Source organism: Manis javanica, chromosome 14, assembly GCF_040802235.1.
Source record: "Manis javanica isolate MJ-LG chromosome 14, MJ_LKY, whole genome shotgun sequence".
NCBI classification, from domain to species: domain Eukaryota; kingdom Metazoa; phylum Chordata; class Mammalia; order Pholidota; family Manidae; genus Manis; species Manis javanica.
In genome coordinates, this window is record NC_133169.1 from 58036885 (window position 1) to 58062423 (window position 25539).

At 38.7% G+C, this 25539-nt stretch overlaps 2 long non-coding RNA genes across 6 annotated transcripts in view; one reads left to right on the plus strand and one right to left on the minus strand.

Moving 5' to 3' along the window:
• LOC140846290 (uncharacterized) overlaps positions 1 to 25539 on the plus strand; it is a 91032-nt gene that overhangs the window by 48925 nt on the left and 16568 nt on the right. The window contains exons 1-3 of one of the 4 annotated variants that reach the window (XR_012125305.1): positions 14319 to 14419; positions 17666 to 17810; positions 23427 to 23576. This is a non-coding gene — a long non-coding RNA (uncharacterized lncRNA). The other 3 variants (XR_012125304.1, XR_012125306.1, XR_012125307.1) reach the window with 3 other exon arrangements.
• Positions 1250 to 14158, minus strand: LOC140846291 (uncharacterized). 2 transcript variants are annotated; one of them, XR_012125309.1, is made up of 4 exons: positions 14047 to 14158; positions 3837 to 3941; positions 3193 to 3369; positions 1250 to 2464 (listed from the first exon to the last, which is right to left on the minus strand). It is a non-coding gene; the product is annotated as an uncharacterized lncRNA (long non-coding RNA). The 2 variants fall into 2 exon arrangements; XR_012125308.1 differs by having other exon boundaries at positions 3193 to 3941.

Here is a 25539-nt window from a genome sequence, read left to right on the forward strand (position 1 = left end):
AGTCAGATAGACCTAAATGAGATCTGTGAATATATGGAGACAGCCTGCTGTCATTTTATGTCAAAACTTAGTTTGATTTGGTTGGCTACAAGAGAGATGCTGGAGTAGGAGGAGGTAAATGCAATAGAGCATGAGACAGCAGGAGTGTTTGGATAATATATATCCCAGATACAGCAGGGTGCAGGGAGCAGAATTGGACTTGGTGTTCTCATTCATCGATGAAGTGTATCACCTACCAGTAATATCTGTCCCTGAGCCTCAGATTTACAAATCCATAAAATGAAAATGATAATACTTCTTTCACAGGATTGTTGAAAGGATCAAATAAAACAATGAATGTCAAAAGTGTTATCAATTATATGAAATGCTTTTCAATATGAGAAGCAGTGTTGTCAACTAAGAGACACATGACATAATATTTACAAAGTATTTAGCAATATTTTGTGCTAACTGAAACCTTATAAGCACTTAAAATACATTTGGTAGAAGTAACAGTATACAATAATAATTATTGTTGTATTAATCTTAAAATCCAACCTGAGTAGTAAAAGACCTAGAGAACAAGATTACTGTATTTCTTTTCCTTGTTCAGTTAGCCTTCTTCCAGAAGAATTAAAAATTAAGTTTTTCAGGGAAAACAGTAAGCACATAAAATTGAAAGTAAGCCTTTTCTGTTAATCAGGCTTATTTGAATAGTGAGCTCCTTCCTACTTAGATGTAAACTGTATCATTGATACTAGTTGAAATAGCCCATCTCCATCTCATCTCTCTCCCTCACCCCTCCTGGAAGTTTGAGGAAGCATTCTTCCTTTTTAGAGTGAATGTTTGTATCATTGAAGTAATGGATAGATAGCCTTATCAATGATTGACTGGATTTACTTAGTTCTGTACAAACTATAAAAATATTTTTTAGGAAAGAGAACACTAAATTATTCACCATGTATTTACCTATGTCCCTACTATGTGTTGGGAGATCAATCCTCTAACAGTCTGATGAACACTCAGTAATCCAAAGCCATGTTGGTTTCTTTTTAGATGTGGAAAGGGATGACATTCCTATTGACTGGTCGAAAAGTTTACCGACTCTTTGAAGAAAAATATTAGCAATGTGTTCTCTGTTACATATGTAAACATAAGATATATAACAATAACACAAAGTGTGAGGAGAAATTGGCAATATGTTTTGTTGAGTCTTTACACTATATATGAAGCAAAATAATATTATTTGAAAGGAGACTCAAAGATGTATATTGCAAACCCTACAATGAAGAGCAAACAAAAAATTTAATTTGGTATAAATAAAGTCAATAGAGAAAACAATCGAATCTTTAAAATGCTCAGTTAACTCAAAAAAAGGCAGAGAAAGAGGAGAAAATATAGTTAACAGCTGGGAAGATGGCAAAGTTTAATTAACCATATCAATATTCATATTAAATACATAGGATCTAAACACATCAATTTAAAGAGAGATTGTCAAATTGGATTTTTAAAAAGTACGGATCAATTCTATGTTGTCTCCAGGAAACCTACTTTATAGTAAATATACAGAGATATATAATTTACAAGTATAAGGATGAAAAAAGATACACCATGCAATCATACCTGAAAAGGCCAGGAGAGCTGTATTTATATCAGACAATTCAACCTTCAGAATGAGGAACATTATCATAGATAATGAGGGGCATTATATTATGATAAAGTGGTCTATTTTCCAAGAAGGTGTAGCAATTCAAAATACGTGTGCACCAAACATCAGCTTCAAGACAGACCAGAAAAAAAAAAAATGAGATACCATTTCATATCTACTAAAAGGCCTAAAAATAAAAAAGACTGATCATAGTGTTAGCAAGAATGTGGAGGAATTGGAACTCTTTTACATTGATGGTGCGAATATAAAATACTACGATCACTCTGGAAAACAGTTTTCCAGTGTCTTTGAAAGACCATACAGTTCTAATATGATGCAGTCATTTCACATTTAGGTATTAAAGTAAGAGAATAGATAGCATAAGTCTCTACCAAGGCTTGCACACAAATTTCCATAGCAGTTTTATTTGGATTGCCAAAACTTGAAAATAACCTAACTGTTCATCAGTTTGTGAATGGATACAAACCATTGTGTGGAGTATGACTGAGCAGTTAAAGAGTGAGCTATTGAAACAGGAAACAACATGAATGGTCTAAACATAATTTAGTTGAGAGGAAAGAGCCAGGAAAGAATATCAATAGTGTTTGTCTCCACTGGTATGAAATTCTAAACCTGCAAACAAGGAAAATTCTAGAAAATGCTGACTAGTTGATAGAGTGTTCATATCAGTGTTACCATAGGGCAAATGGGAAGGAGGCACTAGGGATGATTATAACAGGACATGGAAGAAGTTTGGGGGATGATGGATAGTTTCGTTATCTTGGTTGTAGTGACAGTTTCCTGGTTGTTCATATGTTACAACTTCTGTAATGTACACTGTAAATACATGCAATTTATTATGTTAATATTCTTCAAAATGTGAAAAACAATACAGTTATCTCAGCTTTCCTCAATGCTTCATCTAGAACTAAGGCATACATACATGAGAGGACAGGAGAGTAACAAATCCAAGTGATGGACATCTCAGTAATTCAACTTTATTACTGGGTTCAGTTGGCCACATTCTCTCTCTCTTTAGGATGAGTTCTCATCCAGAAGTCTCTGCATGTAAATGCATTTTTTAAATTGCCTAGACCAGCAGGCTACCATTATGCTGGAACGTATGTGAATCCCAGTGGCCAGACTTTGTACAATTCATTCACTTGAAAATATGAGAAATGTTAGTAAGTATTTAAGGGGTAATGTTTAATGAATACAAAATTAAGAATAATATAATTTGTGTCTAAATTCCCCTCTGCAACCAACTATGGCATCAGGTTCAAAATTTTAACTCTAATGTCTCCATACCCACACCTACAAAAAGTAAAAGCTAACTAAATTCCAAAGATATTTCTAATTCTAAAAATGTATGATTCAGTAGCAATACATATTTATGCCCCCTTTACTCTGTGTTTGCCACAGACACGAAGATAAAAGTCACTCCCAGCAAGGAATTCACAGTTTGCTGGAGGAAGAAGTAAGCAAATCATTACAATACAACCTGTTTTCCGCAATATAGACATCAGCACAGGGTGCTTTGGAAAGCCAGAGAGAAGAATGCTTACCTTTGGGAGTGGAGAGGACTCCGGTCAGTTATTTTCCCATTATCCGCTCACTGCCTCTTTCCTATCTTCCAGCATTCCTGACTACACCAGGTGTCCATATGATTCTAGAGAGGCCAATTCCACCATGCTTCTAAACGACGTCCTGAGCTTTTCCAATCAAAAATCTCAGGACTTGTGCTGGGAAATTTGGAACACATACGCAATGAATGCATGCAGCAGAGGAATCCTATTACCTTCAATCTGATTCCCTCAGACACTAGTCTGCCAGTAGTGCAGGCACACCTGTAGAACATTTACACAGTTAACTTTGTTCAATCATGAAGGACTTGATTGAGCCTGATCCTCGTCTGCCTTCCCTGGACAGCACAGTCATTTTAGCCCACACTAGGGTATCAATGATGTGACTGGATCTATTTTTTCAAGGCCCTATCAACTTGATGGTCTGTGTGTGTTTTTTTTTAAACCAGATGACTTTTAGGTAGACTCTGATTTTTGGCTGTATGTATGTGTGTGTTAATATTGCACTGAGGTGAACTCTTTCTAGTATACAATCCCATCTTAAAATGTCTTATCTGTTCATTATTTTTCATTTTTAGGCTCCCGATGATTTGATATTTTTGTAAAATTCATAGATGCTCACTTACCTTTTAAAAGAGAGGGAACTCACATGTTTGGCTTTTATTCAAAGGATTAATATGAGCTTCCAGAACTCCAAGGGAACACAGTAAGTGTCCCCCATGATGCATTTTCTAGAAATGGAGGAAAAATTTAGTTTCCCTGGAGACACAAAGGGGAGCTAAACAGCGATGACCCTGAGGGCATTGATATCCATAAACACAGACAATTCTATCTCCTTCTTGATCTCAATGTGTTTGAGGTACTTCTGGCTTCAACTCAAAATGAGAATGAGGGACTTAAACATATTTTTGTATCTTCTAAGGAATAAAAAAAACTGAGTTTGTCATATATTAATGGAAAGGGGCATATAAAATAATCTGGGGAAATAAACTTTGGAAATTTGATAATGAAGTTCACAGCTTATTGTGGGGAAAAGAAGATGCAGTAAGACACCTGTGAAATCACAATGTCATTGCTTCTTGGAATTAAAAATAATCTCTTAATTAGTGGATTTTTATTATAGAGGATATTTTAATAATTAGAAGATACCTAAATCAGTGCATATTCATAGTTCTCATGTAAGAATCCCTACACAAAGCCTTTTTTTCACATGTGGAATTCTGTAGGTCCAAGCAGTCAATAATACTCAGTTTGCCAGTAGTTTGTTTCCAATGAGGTAGAAAAATTAATTCTCTCCTTTGTACATTTATAGTTGATTAGATTTAGGAGATCATATCTATGTGCCTAAGGAAAAATGAGAACCATGCCGTGTGTTTAGCACAGCTCAACAAGAGAAAAAAGCACACATAATAGAGCAGACGAGGTTCATGTTCCACTTCATTAATGAATTCATTCATTTAAGAAAAATGTACTGTGTACATACTATGTGCTGTGTGTAGTGCACAAAGCCAAGAATACAGAAGTAAAAGATTAGTTCTCTTCCTATGGCAATCTCAAAGGAACAATTACAAAACAACACAGTAAACGGGGAGGTATGAATAGGGAATGGTGAAAATCTGTAGGAGGAGTTCTTGTCTCATCCAAGACAGAGCTCAGATGAGGTGGCACTTGGGGCTTAAATAAATGTAGGATATTACCAAGTAGGTGAGGGAAAATGGATTATATATAAAGTAAGCATACGCACATATAGCTATATGCATATATATCCTGGCCCTGTTTTCTGAAAGGGACTATGTGCAATGACAGGCCAGTAGTAATGTGCACACCAAGCACTCAGATTCAATTTCTAGAAACAACCTTCCACTATGAGGAACCAAAGCTCCTTGGACTATAGATCTGGGGCAGTTGAGCATATAACATGAACCTTAAGATTAGTATGTAGTATATTGTGCCAGAAAATAAGTAAATGCTTCTGGGATAATGGACACATGTTAAAAAGTCATAGAAGCAAGTTTGAAGGGGCTCCTACTCACCATCTGTAACAACGTGAGGATCAAAATAAAAATAAGGGTATTAGATTACAACTCCATGAATAAAATAAAAATCCACCACTCCATACTTAGATAAAAAGATAAGGAAGGAAAACACTTCCTCAGAGTAGAACACCAAGTCATAACTATAGAAGAAATGATGCAACAGACCATCATCATTTGGAAACCATCACAAGGATAGTCAACGCAGATGAGAATCATCAACTGATGTAAAGTCTGGTGGTTAGGTGTGCGGTGAGGGACAGAATATTGGTGTAGTCAGAATATGACCCCGTCTCTTTCTGCTCATTCATTGTTAGTATATAGGAATGCAACAGATTTTGGTGTATTAATTTTGTATCCTGCAACTTTGCTGAAGTCAGTTATTAGTTCTAGTAGTTTTGGGGTGGATTCTTCAGGGTTTTCTGTGTACAATATCATGTCATCTGCAAACAGTGACAGTTTAACTTCTTCCTTATCAGTTAGAATGCCTTCTACTTCTTAGTGTTGTCTGCTTGCCGTGGCTAAGACCTCCAGTACTATGCTCAAAAAAAGTGGGGAGAGTGGGAATCCTTGTCTTCTTCTGAACACACAGACACAGATTTCAGATTTTTGCTGTTAAGTATGATGTTGTCTGTGTGTTTGTCGCATATGGCCTTTATTACATTGAGGTAATTGCCCTCTGTCCCCATTTTGCTGAGAATTTTTATCATGAATGGATGTGAAATTTTATCAAATGCTTTTTCAGCATCTGTTGAGATGACCACGTGATTTTTGTCCTTTTTGTTGATGTGGTATATGACATTGATGGATTTTTTTTGAATATTGTACCATCCTTGCATCCCTGGAATAAATCCCACATAGCCATGATGGATGACCTTTTTGATGTATTTTTGCATTCAGATTGATAATATTCTGTTGAGGATTTTTGCACCTGTGTTCATCGGGCATATTGGCCTGTAATTTTCTTTTTTTGCGGTGTTTGTCGGGTTTTGGAATTAGAGTAATGCTGACCTCATAGAATGAGTTTGGAAGTGTTCCCTCCTCTGCTAATTTTTGGAAAATCTTGAGGAGGTTGGGTATTAGCTCTTCCTTAAAAGTTTGATAAAATTCAGCCTTGAAGCCATTTAGTCCAGAATTTTGTTCTTAGGTAGTTTTTTGATTAGCAATTAATTTCACTCCTGCTAATTGGTTTGTTCTGGTTTCTGTTTCTTCTGCGGTCAGTCTTGGAAGGTTGTATTTTTTAGAAAGTTGTCCATTCCTTCTAGGTTATCCAGTTGGTTAGCGTATAATTTTTCATAGTATTCTCTGTTCATTCTTTATATTTCTGTGGTGTCCATAGTGATTTTTCCTTTGTCATTTTGGATTCTGTTTATGTGTGTAGACTCTCTTTTTTTCTTGGTAAGTCTGGCTAGGGGTTTATCTATTTTGTTTGTTTTCTGGAAGAACCAACTCCTGCTTTCATCGATTCTTCCTATTGTTTTGTTCTCAAATTTATTTATTTCTGCTCTGATCTGTATTCTGTGCCTCCTACTGACTTTGGGCCTCATTTTTTCTTCTTTTTCTAGTTTCATTAATTGTGAGTTTAGACCGTTCATGTGGGATTGTTCTTCTTTCTTGAGGTAGGCCTGTAGTGCAATATACTCTCCTCTTAGAGTGGCCACTGCTGCATCCCACACTTTTGATGTGTTGTGTTGTTGTTTTCATCTGTCTCCATATATTGCTTGATCTCTGTTTTTATTTGGTCATTGATCCATTGGTTATTTAGGAGCATGTTGTTAAGCTTCCAGCCTTTTGGGGCATTTTTGTTACAGAGGATTTTGTGGGGCAAATTACTGGAATCTGACTACAATGGGAAAGAGAGGAGGGACTTGCAATAATCAGCAAAGGGATCCTGGCAGACCAAGTTGATACCTGCAGGCTCAGGGAGTAATTCCAACCAGCAGCTTTGCTCATCAGCAGAATCAAGTTGTGGGTGTATTCTGACCATGGAACTCAGTGGGGCACAGACCTGCCTGATGTGGATCCTCAAGCAGTGTTGCTGGCCCTAATATCTGGCCTGCTCATACCCAGGCAAGTAACTGAATCACAGTCCCTTCCACAGTGGAGTGTGTCTTCCAGCCCCATCTGACCGAAAGGGCTGTTGACAAAGTCCTGAAACACTGTAGTTCAGTGGAGCTTAAGCTGAAAGGCAGGTGAGCAGACCTGAATGTCCCCAGTGAAAAGCAAGTACCTGGTGTGGAGGGTTCCTGTGTTACGCACACAAGGGGTATCAGATTACAGACAAGGCAGAAGGTAGCTGTGACTCTTCCTTACCTGAGAGTGTATTTGGGGAATTGAGAAATGTACTAGGGATGTAATGTACAAGATGATGGCTATAGCTAGTACTGCTGTATGATATAAAGGAAAGTTGTTATCATAGAGTAAATTCTAAGAGTTCTTATCCCAGGAAAATTCCTTCCTCCTTTTTCTTTTCTTTCTTTTCTTTTTATTTGACCTACCTGAGAAGATAGATGTTAGCTGAGCCTATTGTAGTAATCATTTCACAATATATGTAAAGCAAAGCATCATGCCATATACCTTAAACTTATATAGTGATGTATGTCATTTATTTCTTAAGAAAATTAGAAGAAAATCAGAAACAAGCTATGAATGCTATTAGTGTTATTACTTATCATTGTTTTAAAAGTTCTAGGACATTTAAAACAAGAAATGAAATAATTAGCATAAAAACTGGAAAAATAGATGTACTTCTCTGATAATTTGATTGTATACATAGGAAATAATCCTCTCTCCAAAAAAAAAATTTGTGTAGGCAATGGCATAATAAATACCACGCCCCCAAAATCATAGCTTGTATCTACACTGGCCAGCTAATATAGGCAGAAATGAGAGAAAATATACCATTCACAGCTGCAACAAAAACTATTTTCCAAGTTTATACTGTTACATGGTACAAAATTTCAAAGATACAAAAGGGCACATTAGTGGAAAGATTTAATGCATGTTTCCCAGCCACTAACTTGCCCTCCAGAGAATAAGATGCTATACCAACAAGTAAATATGATATTTGTGTGTCCAAACACACTAAAAAAAATAGTGTATTATAGCGTAATGCCACTTGGATTCATTAAACAATTTATTATGAAGAGCCTTCCATTCCAGTGAATAAATAGCTGATTATTATTCTTGATGTATCCACTAATCAATGATGTTTTGATGGACAGGTTGTTTCCAATCTTCTGTTATTACAAATACTTATGTAATGAATATCCTTATATATATGAATCACTAGTTTGAACCAATATAATTGTTACATATTTTTCTAGAAGTAGAATTGCTAGGTCAATGGTAAATGTATTTAGTTAATAGCTTGATTGAGGTATAACTGAAAGAATAAACTGCAAAAATTAAAGTACACAGCTTGGTATATTTTGATACATGTATATAATGTTTTATCATCCTTGAAATCAAGATAATGTATCACCCCCAAAGATTCCTGATGATCTTTAGTAATTTCTCTCTCCAGTCATTCTATCCTTCCTCCCCATGTCCTCAGGCAACCACCGATCTATTTGTTGTCACTCTACATTAGTTTGCATTTTCTAGAATTGTACGTAAATGAAATAATACAGCATGTACTCCTTTTGTCTGGATTCTCTTGGTGTAATTATTTTGAAATATATCCATATTGCACTGTATATCATGCTTTCTTATTTCTGATTGTTGGTTTGCTCTGTGTATGTCTGTCTGTGTGTACACCACAGATTATTCCTTTTTCTATTAAATGGAAAAGAGTTTTTTCCATATTTTGGATATTAGAAAAGAAGCTCCTCTGAGCATTCATGTACAAGTCTTTATATGGACTTATGGTTTCATTTTTTATTGCTCCCAGAGGAGAAAGCCTAGATCATATGGGTGTTGAATGTATACTGTAAGAAACTCCTGGACTCTTTCTAAAGTGATTGTTCCATTTTCCATGTGCACAAATGATGCTTGAGAGTTCCAGTTGCTCCAGATCCTCACCAGCACTTGATATGATAGGTTTTTAAACTATTCTAATGGGTGTTTAATGATATCATATTGTGATTTTAATTTGCACTTCCCTAAGGATGAAGTTGAATATATATCCATGAATTTGTTTGCTATCTACGTATCTTTATTGGAGAGGCATCTGTTCAGATATTTTGCCTATTTTTTTTATTGAGTTGTTTGTTTACTCATTGAGATTGGAGAGTTCTTTACATATTGTAGATAAGAGTCGTTTATAAAACATTTATTTGCAAATTTTTTCTCTCCATGTGTGGCCTTTTTACTCTCTTTAGAGTGTATTTTGAAGAGTAGAAGTTTAATGTTGATTCAGTCTAATTTATTAGTGTATTTTTACATGTATTTTGTAAAATTTGTTCTGATATCCAAGAAATCTTTGCCTGGCTCTAGGTCACAATGTTTTTGTCCTATTTTGTCCCCTAGAAGTATTATAGTTTTAACTTTTACATTTAGGGGTATGATCCTTTTTAAGTTGTTTCTGTATTGGTGTGAGATATGAGTCAATGTCAAATTTTTTTCATGTGGATGTCCAGTTGTTCTAGCACAATTTTTGAAAAACCACCTTCACCCACCGAAATGTCTTTGCAACTTTGTTGAAAATCAGTTGTCACTATATGTGTGGGTCTACTCCTCAATTTCATTCTGATTGCTAAACACCCATAAATTTAACTGTAATCCAAAAATGTATGGCTTTAATTTTTGAAAGTACAATGATAGTGCAAAAAAAGTTGTCAGGAAAAGATTACTTTTGAGGTAATTCTCTTTTCCTAAAGAAAGTGGGTGCTATGGACTGAAATGTGTCCCCCCCAAGAGTTGAAGCTCTAACTCTTGTGATAGTTTTTGGAGATAAAGTCTTTAGAGAGGTAGGAAAGTGGGATGAATTCGCAAAGGTGAAGCCCTAATCCAATGGGATGAGTATCCTTATAGGAAGGGGAAGAGTCCCCAGAGGAGTCTGCACCTCAGACTCTATCTTAGAGTCCCTACCCTCACGTTGGAAAGGCCACGTGAGGATAAAGCAAGAAGGTGGCCTCCGTTAGCCTGTAAGAGAGCTCTCACCAGAATCAACCCTGACAGCACCTTGACCTTGGACTTCTAGCTTCCAGAACTGTAAGAAAATAAATTTCTGTTGTTTAAGCTACCCAATCTGTGATATTTTGTTATGGCAACGAAGCAGACAAACACAGTGGGATTTGCAAAACTCTTGAGAAAACTGAAATTAAAAAACTTGGGCACCCCCCTCCCCCCAACCAACTGAACATGCTGGTGGATCTTTACTTCCACTTATTGGAGCACTGTGATAAAGAGGAGAAACAGTCTCACACTAGATGCTTTTAATGGCAATAGTTTCATTGTATCATATATCTGATAGAATTTAACTGATCCATCAGGAATAAAATGTACAGGTGTGCTTTGATGTGTTGCTTTCTAGAGAAACTTAACCTGATTAATAAATATATTATTATTACTAGAGAGGAAATGTGCATTGCTTATTGAGAGCAGACTAGTAGAATCATCTCTGTAAGGAATGAAAATAATTTTTGAGATTGTAGCACCAAAAGGAGGAAATAGACTGGCCTGGAAATAATACACAAGAGACAGTGAAAAACTATTAGTTGTTTTAAAAATGACTATCTAAAGTTATTGAGAGCTTATAATGTAAAAAAAAATAGTACAAAAGAAATTTCAAATTAGACTATTGTAAATAATATAAGAATGAACTGCTGATGAGAAAAATTAACTTGTTTTGGGACTACGAATAAGATTCTTAAAACAGATGGATGGAATTTGACCTGGTCTTGAAAAGTAGCCCCTGAGAACCCAGATTTGTTTGGGGACATCACAGGCCAAGGAGAGGGCTTGGGCTATGAAAAGGTAGAAAACAAATGTCCTGAGCTCGAGGAGACTGTGGTGGCTAGAGAAATGAGGTGTTGGAGAACAAGAGGGGTGGTCAAGAGAAAACACTACAGAGCCTTTGACATCTGTAGACAAAAAATGAAGAGTACATGAAGCAATATGAAATCAATTTTTTTAACATCTTTTATCTCAAATAGAAGCATTTTCCATAAAGATCTACATTTGTCTTGAAGATGTCTTTTCCTGTGTATTTTTGTATGTTGTGCCTACGACTGACCTGGGTTAAAAGCCCCCTACACTCCAAGAGCTCAGATTTAATGATGGGATGTCGATGAGTAAGAAGACCATTATAATTCAGTGTATGATTTATTAATAGCAAAAACTACCTTTATGTGACACTAGTCAAACAGGAAGAAGTCATTAAGCTATTTGTATCCAAATCACACATTAAACTAAAAGAATACCAATCCAAATAAAAGTCTGAATTACTATAATTTAAAAACAGAATCACAAATTAAGAACATGGGCTCCACACAGGGCTCTCTTCTTTAGAGTGTCATAAGAGGGACTGGAGTAAATGTTCTTTCACCACAGTCTTGAAACTTTTAATAATTTTATCTGAATTTTTAGTTTTGTCGGTGAAATCCAGGGGGCAATTGGAAAATGTGTCAAGGTCTTAGTTTTAGGTCATACGGTGTCCTGTCTCCCACATCCTCCCAGTTGGGTTCTTGGGCTTCCCACTTCCAGGTCTCTGCCCAGAAAACTACTGTCCTCTTGTTCCGGGAAACGCACCTCTCTAAGTCCTGTGGCAGGAGTCCCAGGCACATGTGAGGGTCTACACGAGCCCCATTAGTATTCCTGTGCTTGAGTAGCTCCAGATTAAATGCCAAATAAAAACACATGGCACAACAAGACACCACGGAAAAATGAAGAGATTTTTCCTACTTTTTGAATGAGGGTTCCTGTATTTTCATTTTGCACTGGGCCTCACGGACTATATAACCAGCCCTGGATTCCTGCAGCAGTGATGGGCCCCAGCTGGGCAACTCTGGCTAAATAAAATACTTGGCTCCTGCAAAGTCCGTTTCCACATCTGTAAAATCATAAACATAGTTCCTATCTCATTGGATTTCCATGAATATTTTGGAGATAATTCATGCAAAGTGATTGCCCCTGTGCTCGACCTATTTCAACACTCACTTCAACCAGATGGTAACTATTAATACATTTTCTAATACAGATTCACTTCCTTATGCCCCCTCTCCCGCAGGCTGATACTTCACACATTCCCGCAGGCAGCAGTAAATGTGCATCCTGGTTTTGCTTTAAGCATTTAGTATCTAAATTTAAATCTTGCAGTGTGCAGAAGAATATGTCCGAGGCTGAACTATAATGTAAGCCTGGACAATAAGGCCTGGTTGTTGGAAGTGCAGGAATCATCACAAACACTAGATAAAAACTCTGTACAAAAATTGGTCACTCACCATACACAAAAGTAAATTCAAAATGGATCAAAGACCTGAATGTAAGTCATGAAACCATAAAACTCTTAGAAAAAAAATAGGCAAAAATCTCTTGGACATAAACATTAGCGACTTCTTCATGAACATATCGCCCTGGGGAAGAAAGACAAAAGCAAAAATGAACAAGTGGGCCTATGTCAAGCTGAAAAGCTTCTGTACAGCAAAGGACACCATCAATAGAACAAAAAGGTACCCTACAGTATGGGAGAATATATTCGTAAATGACAGATCCGATAAGGGCTTGACATCGAAAATATATAAAGAGCCCACACACCTCAACAAACGAAAAGCTAATAATCCAATTAAAAAATGGGCAGAGGAGCTGAACAGGACAGTTCTCCAAAGAAATTCAGATGGCCAACACACATGAAAAGATGCTACACATCGCTTGTTATCAGAGAAATGCAAATTGAAACCACAATGAGATATCACCTCACACCAGTAAGGATGGCTACCATCCAAAAGACAAACAACAACAAATGTTGGCGAGTTTGTGGAGGAAGGGGAACCCTCCTACACTGCTGGTGGGAATGTAAATTAGTTCAACCCATTGTGGAAAGCAGTATGGAGGTTCCTCAAAAAGCTCAAAATAGAAATACCATTTGACCCAGGAATTCCACTTCTAAGAATTTACCCTAAGAATGCAGCACTCCAGTTTGAAAAAGACCGATGCACCCCTGTGTTTATCACAGCACTATTTACAATAGCCAAGAAATGGAAGCAACCTAAGTGTCCATCAGTAGATGAGTGGATAAAGAAGATGTGGTACATATTCACAATGGAATATTACTCAGCCACAAGAAGAAAACAAATCCTACAATTTGCAACAACATGGATGGAGCTAGAGGGTGTTATGCTCAGTGAAATAAGCCAAGCGGAGAAAGACCAATAACACCAAATGATTTCACTCATCTGTGGAGTATAAGAACAAAGGAAAAACTGAAGGAACAAAACAGCAGCAGAATCACAGAACCCAAGAAGGTACTAACAGTTACCAAAGGGAAAGAGACTGGGGAGAATGGGAGGGAGGGATAAGGGCGGGGAAGAAGAAACGGGCGATTATGATTAGCATGTATAATGTGGGGGGGTGGGGGAAAGGGGAGGGCTGTGCAACACAGAGCAGACAAGTAGTGATTCTACATCTTACTATGCTGATGGACAGTGACTGTAATGTGGTTTGTGGTGGGGGACTTGGGGTAGGGGAGAGCCTAGTAAACATAATGTTCTTCATGTAATTGTAGATTAATGATAAAAAAAATTGGTCACTCAATCCTTTTATCAAAACTCTTTCAACCATATTGGGACACAGACAATGTCCTTACAAAACCAGGCCAGGTCTACAAACGAGTATAATAAAATGAGCATGTTGAAAACGTTACCAATGCAGGAACTGCTTGCACAGCTCCCTTTGGTGCGCCGGCCAGAGCCCAGTATCCATAGGAGCGTGCAGATCCGGCGCGTAGCGCTCTGCTCCGGAAGTTGTTCCCCTCAGTACCGTTCTTCCAGTCAGAGCTGGTCTTACTTTTCTTCAGTCGTCCGCAGAAGCCGACTGCAGATGAGTTTAGGACCGAAGGGCCTGCCGTATGGGGGCGTGGCCACGCAGCCGCCGTCTGGTTGACGCAGTCCACGCACTGGGGGTAGAGGCGCGGCGGTTGCGGCGGTTACGGCGGTTTCGGCGCTTACGGCGGTTGCGGCGGCTCCTTCTCCTAGACCAACTGTGGCTCGGCCGCGACTCCGAATCTCAGTAACGAGGTAAGTGCCGCGGTCTGGGAGCCGGTGGGGCCCTTTTTCGGGCCTCAGAATGGCTCCTCTGCGTCCCTCCGTCGGGCGCCTGGTCTGGCACGGAGCGAGGGTTGGGAGCGCGGCTGCAGGAGCCTTCGAAGGGCTCGGGCGGGTTTCCCGGAGCCCTCGTGATGGCATCAGAATCTCCCCTTCTCGGTCTGTAGGCGACTGAAGCAAGCGATGCGTTTCTGGCCCTGAGGCCCCATGACTTTTTATGTGTGCGTCTCTAGGAAGATGATTTAGTCTTTGTATTCAGTGCCCTTGTTTGTAAACGAAACTCGTGATAGTTTGCTCCTAAGGTTGTGAGAAGTATGTTAACTGGAGTATGTAAAGTGCACAGTGCTGAACAAAGAATAAACACTCATTCCGCATTGCCTGCCTTTTATTGACTGCCGGGAGTGAAGGGCGGGATTGAGACCTGTAGGTTATTCCTAATACATGGCTGATCTTGAATGAGACAGTATCGTTTTTAACTATGTGTGTTTATTACCGCATGTCTTCTTTCCATTTACAGCGAAATTTTAAGAAAAAGCTGTTTATACATGCTATATCCAGTTCTCTCCCTCATTCGTGAATCGAGCCCTAAATCAGGCATTTGCTCTCATCACCTCCACCATACCGTGTCAGTATCAGTAGGCTACCCTTTCTGCGCCTGTCCGTCTTTCCAGTTTCCGCTTCTATTCATGGAAGTCATGTTATCTGAAGACCTAAAGTAATCTGGGAAAGCAAGGATCAAATGAGAATCTCACAGCTACATCCAAGGAAGTTTTTTGTTATCTTTATTCAGTGGGTCTGAAAGTGTCTGCCCATGAGTAAGCCACTGTTCTTACTTTATGTAGTTGTGTTTGACACAGTTTCAGTAGTCAGGCAAGCCACACTCGGATAGGAAAGGGTAGGAAACATCCACCTATGATATAGAATAATGCCCAGAGCAAAATGAGGTGAGTGTTACTTGTTTTTGGTTTTGAAGGATCTTACACAGGAATCACAGTTGGTGATTAGGGAAGGGGAAGAGGGCATTCCAGGCAGTGGGACTGGAATAAGCAGGGAAGAGGTGGCAGTAGGAAGCCTCTAGGAAGGTACAGGGATAGATAACTCTCCACTGATGGGAGCTTGTTGGATGAAGTAGGAGATAAACATGAAATATGTTATTGCTTTGCTGGTAAGTTTTAAGCCTAGATTTCATTTGAAATATATTGAAAAGGGAAACTGTGAGGGCATTTAGTGTATATTCCTAAGCATACATAAAGCTTGTGCTAGTTCCAGAGACCATTTGGTGGCCTCTTACCATTAGATTACCTCTGAGGTAGTCTGAGACCTTACCTGGAATGATATCCTTGGGAATTCATGGAAAATACTAGTGAGCTTCCTGTTCAATTCTGAAATTACTCTGGGAGTAGGAATGTTAGTCATTTACTACTCTTCATTTAGGGCTCTTTTTTCTTCCACTTAGTTTCCAGGCCCCTCCTTCAGAATAGTTAAAATTTGATCTTGACCTTCAGGGAGTCCTGACTAATTCTTCTCAGTCCAGGCTAGGTGTCTGTTCTGTGTGCAACCAGAGTGCTTTCTACTTTGGAAACACTTGTACCTATTTCTCTGTTTTGTGTATATGTCTCTTCCCTACAACGTGGGTGCTCTGTAAATGTTTGCTGGATGTCTGAATGAACTTACCTATTAGGAACTATACACATCCTGCACTGAAGTAAATTTTACATGTTCTAGTATGAAGGTGGGGGGAAAAAGGCAGAAAAAAGTGGAGAGGAGGGAAGGTGTTGAAATTAAAAACGAATGAAAGAAAAACTAGAAACGGAAAAAAATATGGATACATCTACAGAAAAATTGAAGACCATGCCAAAGGAAAAAAATAGAACAAGCACTTATAAAAAAGAAATACAGCAAATATGACATAAACAGCTAATGACATTACTATAAAATAGCTCTTGAAAATTAAGAGAATGTATCATAGAAAATTGGCAAAAGAAGTAGTTTCAAGGGGAAAAAATATGTGAAAAAGAGTTCAAGTTCACTATTACCTTTCAGATCTCTGCTACTGTTAATCACCACCCTTATCCTAGTCTAGAACTGCTGTACTAGACTCTCAGCTATTTTGCTTGACTCTTCACTACCTCTAATCTGATCTCTGTAGTGCAGCTGGCGTGCTGTCTTCACAACAGAAATCTAATCATGTGACCTGCACCCCTTTCTTGAAACCTAGTTGGTAGCTCTGTTGGTTTTGGTGAAGAGCAGTGTAAATAAGGCCAGTCTCTCCCCTTCTCTTATACCACATCCTCCTCAGTCTCTGTGCTTCAGCTGCGCTGGCCTTCCTTCACCGTCTAGCACAGCACCCTATAGATCCTTTGCACATGGTGTTCCTTTTACCTGAAGCTTTTTCCTCTCATTATTACATTTCATACTTCTACTTTACTTTTCACTTTTTCAGGGAAACCTTTCTTGACTTTCATTTACCCCTTTTATAAGCTCTTGTTGCACCATTTATTTAGCACTTCCAGCCATTGCTGTGTCTCTGTGTGTGTGAGTGTGAGAGAGAGAGAGAGAGAGAGAGAGAGAGAGAGAGAGAGAGAGAGAGAGAGAGAGAGAGAGAGAGATTTATCCCCTCTGCCCGTCAGTAAATTTTTGCTGAGCGATCATATTCTCAGTGCCTATCTGTTGAATGAAAACTTGAGGCATTGTTTTTATATCCTTAGTAACTTAAATTAGCTCTGCTTAACTGGGATTCAGGAATGTATTTCAGGGATCCTGTAACTGCCTGAAATTATGTGTAAATTGGTGTTTATGTGTCTGTCTCTGGAGGGGAAAGAGTCCATAGGTTTCATAAGATTCACAAACATTTATAAATCTCTGGTGTACACCTTTGGGATGGTGATAACTCATATCTGTGTTAAATTATTGTAGCATTTTCTTTTAAGAAGTTATGTGGCTATCTAATTATAGGATATTTAATTTCCCAAAAGGTCTTTTGTGAAAGTAAAAGCTTACCTGCAGAGACACCCTCATATATTGTATGTTCAGTGATGTCTACCCTTAATAATTCTATCTTGTAAAAAACTTTCCAAGGATAAAAGCAAGACATTATGGAACACTTCCTGATTCTATATTCTCAAAATAATGTTTCTTCTTCACTGTGAAGTAAAATAAAGTTCTACCTTTACTTTTTTTTTCAAGTTAACTGGTTTTATTTTCTTTTTACATTTAAAGAATTCAAATGGTACAGAAGAGTTTACATTGATGAGTAAACCTCCCTCAAGCTCAAGACCTCCAGTTCTCCAAGCCCAGCATCCTTCTAAAGATATCCCGTGTTTATACAAGTAGATGCTTGTGTACCTGTATATTCCTCCCTTTGGTAAGCAAATGGAAGCATACTATGGACATGAAACTGGACATTGCTTTTTCCAACTTGAATTTTTTCCGCCAACTTTCCACAACTTTAAATATAAACTCGATGCAAGATGACTCAGATGTTGAAACTATCAGACAGGAAATGTAAGTAACCATGGTTAATATGTGAAAGGCTCTAAAGGAAAAGATAGATAACATGAGTGAACAGATGGGGAATTTCAACAGAGATGAGAACTATAAGGAGTCAAATGGAAATCCTAGAAAAGAAAAGTCATGGTAACAGATCAAAATCATTTTGATGGGTTGATAGGTAGACTTGATATGGCTGAAAGAAGAGTCAGTGAACTTGAAGATAGGGCAACAGAAGTTCCCTCAACTGAAATACAAAGAAAAAAAGGAGTGAAATAAACAAAAAACCAGAAGAGAGATTCAAGAGCACTGCAGCAGGATCAGTCTAAACTCAATGACATTCCCATCAAAATCCCAACATAGATTTTATCTTTTTCCAGTGTTTTTTTCATTAAGGTATTACTGATACACACTCTTATGAAGGTTTCATATGAAAAAACAATGTGGTTACTACATTTGCCCATATTATGAAGTCCCCACCCATACCTCAATGCAGTCACTGTCCCATCAGTGGAGCAAGATGCCACAGGTCCACTATGTGCCTTCTCTGTGCTACACTGTTTTCCCTTTGATCCCCCACACCATGTGTACTAAACATAATACCCCTCAATCCCCTTCACCCTCCCACACCCCTCCCCTTTGTAAACGCTAGTCCCTTCTTGGAGTCTGTGAGTCCGCTGCTGGTTTGTTCCTTCAGTTTTCTTTGTTATACTCCGCAAATGAAGGAAATCATTTGGCTCTTGTCTTTCTCTGCCTGACTTATTTCCCTGAGCATAATATCCCCCAGCTCCATCCATGTTGTTGCATGTGGTAGGATTTCTTACTTTCTTCTGGCTGATTAGTATTCCATTGTGTCTATGTGCCACATCTTCTTAATTCATTCATGTACTGAGGGACACTTTGGTTGCTTCACTATCTTAGCTGTTGTAAATAGTGCTGTGATAAAACATAGGGGTGCATATGTCTTTTTGAATCTGAGAACTTGTATTCTTTCAGTAAATTCCTAGGAGTCGGATTCCTGGGTCAGATGGTATTTCTATTTTTAGTTTTTTGAGGAACCTCCATATTGCTCTCCACAATGGTTGTACTAGCTTACATTGCCACCAGCAGTGTAGGAGGGTTCCCCTTTCTCCACATCCTCACCAGCATTTGTTTTCAGTCTTTTCGATGCTGGCTATCCTAACTGGTGTGAGGTGATATCTCACTGTGGTTTTAATTTGCTTTCCCCTGATGAGTAGTGATGTGGAGCATCTATTCGTGTGTCTGTTGGCCACCTGAATTTCTTCTTTGGAGAACTGTCTCTTCATATCCTCTGCCCATTTTTTAATTGGGTTATTTGCTTTTTGGGTGTTGAGGCGTGTGGAGTTCTTTATATATTTTGGATGTTAACTTCTTTTTGGGTATGTTGCTTACAAATATATACTCCCATACTGTTGGATGCCTTTTTGTTCTGTTGATGGTGTCCTTTGCCATACAGAAGATTTTTAGTTTGATGTAGTCCCACTTAGTTTGATGTAGTGTTCATTTTAGCTTTTGTTTACATTGCTGGAGGAGATGCATTCAGGAAGAAGTTGCTCATGTTTATATGCAGGAGATTTTTGCCTATGTTGTCTTCTAAGAGTTTTATAGTTTCATGACTTACATTCAGGTCTTTGATCCATATTGAGTTTACTTTTGTGTATGGGGTTAAACAATAATCCAGGTTCACTCTCTTGCATGTAGCTGTCCAGATTTGCCAACACCTGTTGTTGAAGAGGCTGTCATTTCCCTATTGCATGTCCATAGCTCCTTAATCATATATTAATTGACCGTGTATGGTTGGGTTTATATCTGGGCTCTCTAATCTGTTCCATTGGTCTATTCTGTTCTTGTGCCAGTACCAAATTGTCTTGATTACTGTGGCTTTGTAGTAGAGCTTGAAGTTGGGGAATGTAATGACCCCAGCTTTATTCTTCCTTCTCAGGATTGCTTTGACTATTCGGGTTCTTTTGTGGTTCCATATGAATTTTAAAACCATTTGCTCCAGTTCATGAAGAATGCTATTGGTATTTTCATAGGAATTGCATTGAATCTGTAAATTGCTTTAGGCAGGATGGCCATTTTAACAATATTAATTCTTCCTATCCATGAACATGGGATGAGTTTCCATTTATTGGTATCTTCTTTAATTTCTCTCATAAGTGTTTTGTAGTTTCAGAGTATAGGTCTTTCACTTCCTTGGATAGGTTTATTCCTAGATATTTTATTCTTTTTGATTCAGTTGTGAATGGTATTATTTTCCTGATTTCTCTTTATGCTCATTCATCATTAGTGTATAGGAATGCAACAGATTTCTGTGTTTTAATATTGTATCCTGCAACAACTGAATTCATATATTAGATCTAGTAGTTTTGGAGTGGATTCTTTAGGGTTTTTATGTACAATATCCTGTCATCTGCAAAAGGTGACAGTTTAACTTCTTCCTTACCAATTTGGATGCCCTTTTTTTCTTTGTGTTGTCTAATTACTGTGGTGAGGACCTCCAGAACTACGTGGAATGGAAGTGGAGAGAGTGGGCATCCATGTCTTGTTCCCGATCTTAGGGGAAAAGCTTGCAGCTTCCCCCTGTTAAATATGATGTTGGCTGTGGGTTTGTCATATATGGCCTTTATTATGTTGAGGTACTTGCCATCTATATCCATTTTGTTGAGAGTTTTTATCGTGAATGGATGTTGAATTTTATAACGTGTATTTTCGGCATTAATGGGGATGATCATGTGGTTTTTGTCCTTTTTGTTGATGTGGTGAATGATTTTAATAGGTTTTCTAATATTGTACCATCCTTGCATCCCTGGGATGAAACCCGCTTCATCATGGTGTATGATCCTATTGATGTATTTTTGAATTTGGTTAGCTAATGTTTTGTTGAGTATTTTTGCCTCTATGTTCATCAGGGATATTGGTCTGTAGTTTTCTTTTTTTGGTCTGTTTGCCTGGTTTTGGTATTAGAATGATGCTGGCTTGATAGAATGAGTTTGCAAGGATTCCCTCCTCTTGTGTATTTTGGAAAACTAGAGAATGGTTATTATGTTTTCTCTTAATGTCTGATTAATTGACCTGCAGAAAGAAGCCTTGGTTTCTTCCAAGTTTTGGCAGTTATGAATGAAGCTGCTATAAACATATGTGGGAAGGTTTTTATGTGGCTATAAGTTTTCAACACCTGCAGGTAAATATGGAGCACAGTTGCTGGATCATATGGTAAGACTATGTTTAATTTTGTAAGAAACTGCTAAACTTTTTCCAAAGTGATTTTTGTATTTATGTTTTCATATGCATTTTGGAATCACCTTCTGCAATTCCTTGAAAAATATTGTTGATATTAAAATTGCAATTGCATTGATTTTATAGGTTATTTGAGAGAGAATGGATAACTTTGCTGTAATCTTCTCTTCTCAAAAATGAGTTCTCGCTCCAGTTAGGTCACTTTTTATTATCTCCTAGTTAAGTCTTATAGTTGTACTATTTCTTGCACATTTCTTATCAGTTATATTCCAAGTACATAATGTACTGATACCTTTCTTTTCCTACTATGTATTATAATTTGTTTGTGCTAGCACATAGGAGCTGTTGATTTTTTTGTCACAAAAGTCTGACTTGTCGTCTTAGTTTTTTCTTTGTTCCTGGATTTGAGTTGTATTAAGGAATGTTTTCCACACTTTTTTTCAGTCCTGCTGGATATTCACCAATTTCTTTCCCAATACTTATGTGGTTTTGCTTTTTAGTTTTAGACCTTTGACCAGGTTGGAATTTATTCTTGGCTTTGGTGTGAGGAACCAATCGAGTTTTGCCTTCTTTTCTATGACTGTATAGTGTGCCATCACCATTCTTTCCTTTCCTCGCCAATTTGAGCTACTGCCTTAATGTTGGCTACATTTCCATATTTCTGGCTCTTCTGTCCCACTGGCCCATCCAGCTAGGCAGGCGTAGTACTATGCTGTTTTATCAGAGGGGCTTTACAGTGTGTATCTGGTAGGGCTGGTGTATGTGTGTGAGTGATTTATTCATTTTAGTGCTAGTGGGTCCTTTCATTTTGCAGACACATATCTATCTTCAGCTGTGGAAGATGTTTAATGTTTATTTTGCATGAGTTTTCTTATGTAGTTTCTAGTATCTTTCTATTCCTTGGTGCCCTGTTTTGAAAGTGTTTCTGGCTTTTCGTTCATTGTTTAGGTGTGTCTATTCTGCAACTCAGCCCTTTTATTGAGTCTTTTTACCATCAACAGCTCAATTTTTATTTAGATTGGTGTGTTTTCATAACCTTCTTCTTAATTTGCTATCCTCCTATTTTTCAAAGTATGTAAAATATTCTTAGGATAAAAAATCCTGTCCGAATTATTCTACTAACTCTTATTCCCTTTGAGTTAGGTTTCCTATTTGCTAAGTTTGTCTCTCCCCCATGGTCATGCTGTTGGGTTGCCCGTCACTGTACACTTACCTTTAGTTGTACGTCCCGTAGTGTCTGTCTGCTGTCTGCACAGGGCGTTTGTCGGAATGTGTGGGAACCGCCACTGCTGGTTGTATCAGAAAGGGTATTGTGCGGGCTGTGCTGATGGGCAGGGGGGAGCCTGGTTCTCTTTCCACTAGAGTCCTTTTAGGATACCACCTTGCCTTTATTACCCAAGCATCACATGCACTGCTCCTCCCTGGAGGCAGACTCCTTCTTGCTGACTCTTGGCTCACTGAGGATGGAGGTGGGGAGGTGCAGGGTTACGTCTGTGTTCTTGTTACAGCCTCCCTGTTAGTCAGTCACCACTGACCCAAGCGTTCTGTGGCTCGGTTTTCTACCATGAGCCTGAAGCATCCTCTGTTTTGCCACTATTTCCTTTTTTGGGGGCACCTGCATTGTTTTATATCTGAGCCAATGGCATTCCTCTTCATTCTCTCAATTCTCCTTATCTCCTTCTCTCTCTCTCTTCCCGTCTAACTCCCTCTCTCAATCTCTCCCTTTTTTGTCTTTCAGAGATTTCTCACAAGTGTATAGGAAACACTGATGTACCCTGTTATCTACTACTCTGGCCTGTCAAATGTCCATATCTTGCCACATATCCTTTAGATTGAAAAATAATAGGTAGGATGTTACAGATGCAGTTGAAGTCGTTTACACGGACTTCCTTTATCCTGTGCTCTTCACTACCACTCCTAAGGAAACCACTGATGGGGGGGTATTTTGGTTATCTTCATTATGTTTTTATGCAGTCATTCCATATGAAACTATCACCAGACAATGTATTATATTTTCCATGTTTTAAAAACTATATCAATGACATCATATAGTGCATATCAATGTGTAATTTACTTTACAACTCAACTTTGTTTTATTAATTAATTAATTAATTAAGGTATCATTGGTATACAATCTTATGCTCAGATTTCACATGAGCAACATTGTGGTGTTATTTTTCAGGAATTTTTCTCATTTCAGTCTAACTGCGCCCTCTTTCTGGTGTTTCAGGGATTTTGGATTGAAGAGGGTTCTTCTGCCTTTTCATAGTCCTGGAGCGATGGGAGTCATCGTATGTGAGGGGCGTTGGTTCAGCTTGGAGCACAAAGTCTCTCCTGCTTCCTGGTCCGGTCACAGTGCCTGTCTCTGCTGTCTGTACTGGTAAGCTGTGTGCAGGCGGCAGCCCCTGCGTTGATCCCCGAAGCTGCCATGGGCAGGGAGGCCCTTGGGTTGGCCTAAGATGATGGCGGGGTTGTCAGGTGAACAGCGCGGGAATCTGCCATGAGTTCATAGCCCTTTTACGTCTCCCGGTCACCATGCCTGTCTCTGCTGTCTATGCCATTTAGCCACGTGCAGGGAGTGGCCTCTAATTTGATCCCCTAAGCTGCCTTTGGCTGGTGGCCCTTGGGATGGCCTAGGGAGATGGCAAAGGTTGCTGGCAAGCTATGCGGTTGTTTTCAGGACAGGCAAAGCCCTTTGGTGCTTCCCACTCGCCGTGCCTTTCTCCATTGTCTGGGCCAGTTAGTCACGCGCAGGGAGAAGCCTTTGTGTTAAACTGTGTAGTTGCTGTAGGTGGGGCTGCTCTCCAGCTTGTCTGCAGCAATGGCATGGACAGCGGTTTTGTGTGCAGGTATTGGCGGGGAGGAAAGAGTGGCAGACTGCTTATTGCAGTGAGGTACCTGGGGCTGCATTCCTAATCTGGGGGATGAAGCCCCGGAATCTCCTGAAAGTTCCCAACCTGCTGGGCTGAGTGTGCCAGGCTGATTTTGTCCACCTGTTCCTTCTGCTAAACCCTTGTCCCTTTAGCAGCCTTCTGACTGTTGAGAAGTCTTTCAAAGCACCTGCTTTTCTTTTGTCCCAGGTCAGCCTGTTGTGGGAATCTGTTTGCAGTCTTAGTCTCTGACTTTGGTTTTCAGCACCTCTAATCTCCAGAGCACCCTGCAATGTGGGGTGTGTGACCCCAGGGTAGATTTCTAGGGCTGGGTATTTAGCAGCCCTGTGCTTCCTCTCCCTCCCCGATCTGATTCTCTTCTTCTCACTGGTGAGCTGGGGTCAGGGGAGTGCTTGGGTCCCGCTGGGTGTTGGCTTTTTACTTAACCCTTTTCTGTGAGATGTTTTCTTCTCCCAGATGTAGACTGGCTGGTGTACTGTTACTTCTGGTTACTGTTTTAGGAATAGTTGTACTTGCTGTATTTCAAAATATATGTGATTTGGGGAGAAGATTTCCACCAAACTTCTCATGCCACCATCTTTTTTCCCCTCCTCAACCTTGTTTTTTTAATTGAAATGTAGTTGATATACAACATTATATTGGTTTCAGATGCACAACACAGTGACTCAATAATTATGTACATTACTAAATGCTCACCGTGATAAGTGCATTTACCATCTGTCAAAACACACAAAGAAATTACAATATTATGGACTGTAATCTCTATGCTGTCCTTCCATCCCCATGACTATTTTCTGATTGGAAACGTGTGCCTCTTTATCCCCTTCATGTATTCCACCCCGTTCTCTCCCCCGTCCTCTGTGGCAACCACCAGTGTGTTCTCTGTGTTTATTAGTCTATTTCTGTTTTGTTTGTTCATTCATGTGTTTTGTTTTTTAGATTCTACGTAAAAGTGAAATCATAGGTGGTAGTTGTCTGACTTATTTCACTCAGCATAATACCTCTCAGTCCATCCGTGTTGTCATGAATAGCAAGAGCTCATTCGTTTTTATGGCTGAATAATATTCCTTTGAATATATGTGCCAGTTCTTTATTCATCTACTGATGGACCCTTATATTGCTTCCATATCTTGCTTTTATTGTAGCAGTATTTACAATAGTCAAGATATAGAATCCACTTTGTTTTTGAGATTTATCCATGTCAATACATGTAGCTGTAATTTGTTCACATGACATTCCATGCTGTGAATATACCATAATTTAATCTTTTGCTGATGGTCATTTAGGTTGTTTCGAGTTTGTCTTTATTATAAACAGTAGTGTTATGAGCATTCTTTAAATGTTTCTTTGTGCATATGCATTTGAGTCTCTCTAGGGTATATACTTACAATTGTAGTGCTCTATTACAGGATATACACATCTTTCACTTAATTAGTTTTTGCTAAATTGCTC